This window comes from Manacus vitellinus, unplaced genomic scaffold (assembly GCF_001715985.3).
Source record: "Manacus vitellinus isolate BGI_N305 unplaced genomic scaffold, ASM171598v3 scaffold_41_pilon, whole genome shotgun sequence".
Classification (NCBI taxonomy): Eukaryota; Metazoa; Chordata; class Aves; order Passeriformes; family Pipridae; genus Manacus; species Manacus vitellinus.
Window position 1 is genome coordinate 2,365,120 of NW_021940545.1, and position 6,755 is coordinate 2,371,874.

The window sequence follows — 6,755 nt, forward strand, 5'->3', positions numbered from 1 at the left end:
CTTCTCCCTTGTCCTGTCCCTCCATCCCTTGTCCCAAGTCCCTCTCCAGCTCTCCTGGAGCCTCTTTAGGCACTGGAAGGGGCTCTCAGGTCTCCCTGGAGCCTTCTCTTCTCCAGGAGAACCCCCCAGCTCTCCCAGCCTGGCTCCAGAGCAGAGGAGCTCCTGCCCTTGGGGCATATCCATGCCCTCCTCTGGATTTTCTCCATCAGCTTTTTTTGGTGGCAGCTCCAGAACTGGACTTAGCACTGCAGGGGGGGTCTCACCAGAGCAGAGGGGCAGAATCCCCCCCTTGATGTGCTGCCCACAGTGCTGGGGATGGAGCCCAGGACACCACTGGCTTTCCTAGGACAGAGCAGTGGATTGTGGCTCCAGACCTGTGTTTTATGCATGACTCAGCCATTTTCCTGTCTCCAAGATGAGGATAATGATACATTCTTCCTTTAGAAAGAGCTTGTCGTCTCTGAGTGTGTTACAAACTCAGGCAACAATGCACCTTAATTGAACATTTTCACTTTTCATAGTTCCAAGAGAAAGTTTGCAGAGAGAATAATTCTTATTTTATCTGTATTTAATGGTGTGAGGTGTGTGGCAGAATACAGATGGTCACACCCAAGGTGGGAAGAGGACAAAGAACTCTTTGGTTTCCCTCTCTGTGGTGACATTGGGACCCGACGTGCTGAGCAAGCACTTGTAAATCAAGGCAGCAAAAATTAAAGGCCCCAGTAATGGGTTGGATTAATCTGCTCTGACTTGAATGTCTAAAAGTTGGATGTCAACGCTCAGGGTTTGTTGCCTTAGGCTCCCTCCTACTCGGTGGAGAGAAATGGGCATCTCCAGAGGCCATTTATCTCCTCCCAGACAGGCTGGGTGGATGAATTGCCCTCTGGAGGTGCTGGTCTCTCTCTCCATTGATAAAGGGAGCCCTGGGTACATCTTATGTATTTATATTAAAAATATATGGGGAGGGATGAAGGTGAATCCTGCCTGTTGGGGTGGGAAGCGGGCAGGGCTGCAGCTGCTCTTGAGGGGATGCTCTTGGTACCTGCTGCCCATTTTAGGAGCTGCACCCCGAAGAGTGTTTTCCCATGGAATGTCCTGACTGTAGCTGGATTTTTGGGGTGTGTTTTAGTCACATACATCGTGGTTGGGTATAAAACTGGGCAGAGGCCCTGCAGAGCTGCATCTCCCACATGCAGGCACAGAACACAAACTGCTGGTCCTGATAAATCCCAGGGAGAAAATAACACAGGTTCAAAGAGCCGAGGTTTGCACAGAGGCACCCGAGTGCTGGGCAGCTTTGTAGAACCACAAACCAGAGGAAATGCAAGTACTGGGCTCCCAACTGCCAAACCCTGGAGCTCCGTGTGTTTTGTCTTCCTAAAAACCATTCCAGAGGTGTCAGAAACAAACTACAGTCCCTTGTGTCCTCCTTCTGTATTTCAAATGAATAATAGATAAAGGAATCATTTTATTTAAAGAGAACGAGCTGAATAGAGTTTACTTTAAAAAAAAAAACCCAACTAAAAAAATCCACGCTAAAGCACCGTGGCACTTGGCCCTGATTTCTGTTATAAAGGGAAACTTCCCCTTTTCATTTATTATTGAAGTAAATTAAGCTGATTGTCAGAAACGTGTGTGCTGGGTGAAAACGCTGCCATTGTGAGTTGGGATGAGATGAATGAATTTAATTTACCCCTTCGGTACGTTCAGCAGGCGGCTGCTGAGAGGCTCCAGCTCTCGGCTCCCTGCCTCCTCCTGGGAAAGCCCTGCCAAGTCTCCTGGGGGATTTTCCATGCTGGGATTTTGTCTCTTCCCAGGGGCATCTTGTCCCCTTGTCCTGGGACTGGATAGGGAAAAAGAGGACAAGGAGACATGTGGGTTTCTTCCCTCCTGCCTGGGCTGTAGAAGCCAAGTCCTTGCTGGCTTTTTTAAGAGCCAGAAAACTGTTTGGAAGCTGCTCCAAACGGGCAGGAGTCAGGTGTTGTTTCCAGATTGCCTTGGCCTGTGGTTTCCTCCGTCGGATCCGCTGCCCACGGGGAAGCAAAGCTGCATCCCCGGGCAAAGGATGAATCGGCAGCCGGAGGGGGATGAAGGCTGGATTTTGGAACCTCAGTGGGTACCACGGGTGTGGAACAGGCTCCTGTCAGAGAGACAAAAGGGTTTTGGTGCTGCCCAGGGTATCCTGGGACTTTGTTGGAAGTCAGGCTGTGGATAAACAACGTTCAGCTTGGGACAAGGCCCGACAGATCTGTTGGTAGCTCTCCAAAAGCGCCGCCTCTGATCTTGCTTGGATCAGAGGGATGCAGGCCCACATCCAGCTCTTCCATGGGGAAATGCAACCCCCTGCCAGCTGGTGATGGAGAAGACATCACTCCTGTCTTCCTCCAGTGCCTCCAGGAACAAATTAGGAGAGGTTTCTCTCTTGGAAGTTGGAGTGGAGGAATCCTTTTCAATGTGCCGTGGCAATGTGAGAGTGGAGCTTCTGCTGGGGGCAGTGGGAGAAGGGAAAAGCACTCCCCAGCTGGGATTGATGGGACTGGGGGAGAGGGAAGATGCTGCCATTGAGGTCTTGGCCCTGATGTGTGTGGTGATGGAGCCACTGGATTCCAGGTTATTGCTTGTCCACAGTTTGTGCTCCACAGGCAGCCAGGCAAGGCCAAATCCTAGAATCACCAATAATTAAGGTTGGAAAAACCTCTAAGGTCATCGAGTCCAACCATCAACCCGGCACTGCCAGGTCCTCCACTAGACCTTGTCCCTAAAATGTCCACATTTCCCCTCACTGCACGCCTTGAGCACATTCACATCCATGTCTGGGTCAGCGGTGGGAGGGGCTGAGAGAGGAGGCATTTCCTTGGGGAAGCCAAGCTTGGGAGAAGACATGGGTTGAGCCAGGATTACTGGTGGTGCAGGGAAAGCCTTTGCTGGAAGAGTAAATTATCCCAGAACAAACAAAAGGTTCCTTTTTACAGGAGCATGTAGTGCCAGGACAAGGGGGAATGGCTTCCCACTGCCAGAGGGCAGGGTTAGATGGGATATTGGGAAGGAATTCTGCCCTGGGAGGGTGGGGAGGCCCTGGCACAGGTTGCCCAGAGAAGCTGTGGCTGCCCCTGGATCCCTGGGAGTGTCCAAGGCCAGGTTGGACGGGGCTTGGAGCAACCTGGGCTGGTGGAAGGTGTCCCTGCCCATGGCAGGGGGTGGGATGAGATGAGCTTTAATGTCCTTTCTAACCCAAACCAGGCTGGGATTCTGTGATCCTGGAGCAGGAGGGGAGAACAGGGACTGCAAACCAGGTGTGTGCTGGAAGTGGTTGCTGATTTAAATCAGCAGTGAAGGCAGACCTGAGGAGGAGGGTAAGGCTGGGCTGGGCTCTCTGTATCCATCAGTTTAATGTGCAGGTGAGACCCACAGGCTGTTCCTGGGTGGTTTTGCTGAATTTGGGTGTTTGAAATTCTCCTCCCTCAGTGCTGTGACTGTGGACACGTCCTGGGCCCCCTCCTCCCCTCCACAGTCTCGTTTTTGGGCTGTGCAGGAGCCCGGGGTGATTTTTGGATGGTGCAAGGCACAGTAAGCACGAGGTGAGCTCCAGAGAGCTCCAGTGACTGCTGGGAACTGCCGAGTGTGAGAGCTCAGGGCAAGAGCAAATCAAGGACATCGTCTTGGAGAGGAAAGGGGGAGAGAAGGAGCCACAGCAGACCTTGGCACTCGGAGTGTTTGCTGCTATAATATTGGCTGGGAGTGTGATTTTTCCCTCTGCCAGTAGGTCTGTGTACACAAAACTTCCACTGCTGTGGCAATTACACTGCTCTAAAGTGGTTTTTCTGTCATTGCTTGTTCTGCCCAAGGATCAGCACAACCTGTCCTGGTACCTGTCCACACCAATGGCACAGAACCACCCATTGTCAACAGTATCTGGGTGTTTGCAAAGCCAGGGCAACTTCTTGGGTAGACTTATTTATTGTCTGGATTTGCAAAATTGGACCTAGAAGATTATTATTATTATTATTATTATTGTTGTTGCTGTTGTTGTTGCTGCTACTGCTGCTGTTGTTATAATAACAATTTTCATTATTATCATCATCATAATCATCATAATTTTATTATTATTATTAACAATAATATTATTCTTGATATTTATATTCACAAATTCAATATGTTCCCAATTATTGCCAAGAATAATCTCTCCAGACACCCTACTGAGCTTTATTCTCCCCAAAAGTCAACTGCAGCTGGGCAGGAGGAGCTGGCAAAGAGGGAGAAGCTTTGATTGACCCTTTCTCCCATTTCATCATGTTTGGTTTAAATTGAATTTCAGGAGATGGTGATAACTTCAACCACCAACTTTGGGCCTTGGTTTCAGGGTTGGCCATGCAGGATTTTGCTTCCCAAGATCAATTACGGATCAGATGCAGCAGCACAATGAATTTAGGGCCAGAAGGGACTTTTAGATCACATAAACAGACCCTGGAAAGTCTTTAAATACCTCTTTCCTGAGCCTGGGATTTGGTGTTTGGCAAACATAAATCTTCCAAAAAGGTGTTCAGGGTTGATTTAAGGATCTCAGGAGATGCTGAATCCAGCTCTGCCATTGGTAGTGGATTTTAAAGGTTAATCACCTTTGCTGCTAAACATTTGTGCTGTATTTAATTTGTCTGTCTTTAACTTTAGGGCTGTTGGTTATTGGAGTGTCTTTTCCTGCTGGGAGAAACCACTTGGCATTTTCTTTGATCAAACTGGCCCTCCCTCTTCTCTCTCCTCAAGACTGAAGAGTTTCTCTGTGTCCTTCAGCTGAGCTGTGTTGTATCATCCAATTTATCCTTACAGAGAGGGGTGGTGCATCCCCTTTTTCCTTTCAGGTTTCTCCAACTCTCCCTTTTTAGTTACTTTTTAATATGAATATTAGCAAAAAAAAAAATGTAAAAGGGCTTTGCCAAACCAAGGGAAGACTTCCCAAGGCAGCAGGATTCAGGGAATGGGAGAGGGGAAGGCCTGTGTCGTGCTGCTCCACTGCAGAAACAGCCCAGGAGAACCCTGGGCTTGGGCCAGTGATGGGTGGGACAAATCAAAAGCTTTGTGTTTTAAAGGATGTAATAGATTTTAAATTGCATTTCCTTTAATGAATGACTCACCCAATTACCACGGCCCCAACACCTGCGCCCGAGAGCCGGAGTCTCCAGGGGGACTTTGGCTTTTCCCAATATTTATTGTGCTGAGTGTTCTCGTGTTAGGGAGAAGCAGGGGAGGGGGAGGCTGAGCTGGTGGGCACAGCAGGGCAGCCCTGGGTTATCCTCCCCCTGATGCTCCATCCCTGGGTGTGCCCTGAATTTCCAAGTGTGCAGCTCCCAGGGGTGTCCCCAGAGCACTTTGTCCCTCTCCATCAGGCTGACCTGGAGGACAGGAGGGTGCTTGGCCCAAAACTTGGTGTGTTGTGAGGGGGCTGATTCCCCAGGAACATCCAGGTGGGGAGATGGGACAAGGGGCAGTGGCTTCAAACTGACAGGGGAGAGGGTTAAATATTTGGAAGGAATATTTGGAAGGATATTTGGAAGGAATTCTCCCCTGTGAGGGTAGTGAGGCACCCAGAGAGGTGCCCAGGGAGGTTGTGGATGCCCATCCCTGGAAGTGTCCAAGGCCAGGTTGGATGGGGCTTGGAGCAACCTGGGACAGTGGAAGGTGTCCCTGCCCATGGCAGGGGGTTGGAATGGGATGAAACCCCACATTTTGGATCTGTGGGGGCTGTGATAACTCAATTTTGACCCTTCTTGCAAACCAGAGGATGATTTTGGAAGGGAATTCAGCATCATGCCCAGGAATTTCTCATCCCTCCCACTCCAGCACTGAGCAGGTCAGGGCTGAATTCCCATTGCATGGGGCTGCTGTGGGTTTGATCCCTGCATGAACCATCCACCTAAGGGTTGGACTCCATGAATCCTCATGGATTCCTTCAAACTCAGAGTATTCCATGGTTCTGTGAGCTGTCCCAGGGCAGATCCCAGGCTGGGCTGTGGCTGTGCCAGCTCTGGGGAGACAGAGGGATAATGATCCCAGCTCCCAGCACTCTCTGTGCTCTGCCAATGCTCCTGCAGGCCAGAGGGCTGAGCTGATGTATTTATGCACCTTCCCCTGTTTGTGTTTAAACAGCACCTTGGAAAATGCAGTAAAAGGAGCCACAACTCTCCTCAGTGTCCTCTAGGGGTTTTAATTTACTTTTATTGTGTTGGATCTTTGCTTCAGTGTTGGTTTTTTTGGGTTTTTATTTTTTCTCCCAGTGCTGGAAGTTGGCCTTACTGCAGAGCAGAGGTGGTGCAGAGAAATAAGAGGCCAGTGAATTGCAGAGTGGGAATAGATATTTTAAGTTAGGACGAAGGGATATGGCAGAGCTGTCAGTAATCTGGGGTGTTATTTTATCTCCACATTTAATAACGAGTCTGTATTTTTTCCCAATGGTTCTGATTGTTTGGGGCCCCTGTTTTCACTGAGGCACAGCCAGAACTCTCTGCTCTGTTCATCTATTAAGCCGAGCACTTCTCCTGCATCCTTGGGTAGAGATCCTGGAGGATGCTCAGGGCTTTAGGACAGTGTTACCCCCCCAGAAAAACAACCCCCAAACCAGCATTTTCCAGCTCCAGATTCTGTGCAGATCCTTTGGCCACTTTGTTATGCTCACAAAAAATCGACAAATTTAGTTTTATTTGTACCCCCAGTGACTCAAATAGCAAGAAACAGTAAAATTCTCTTCACCTTATGCAGAATAA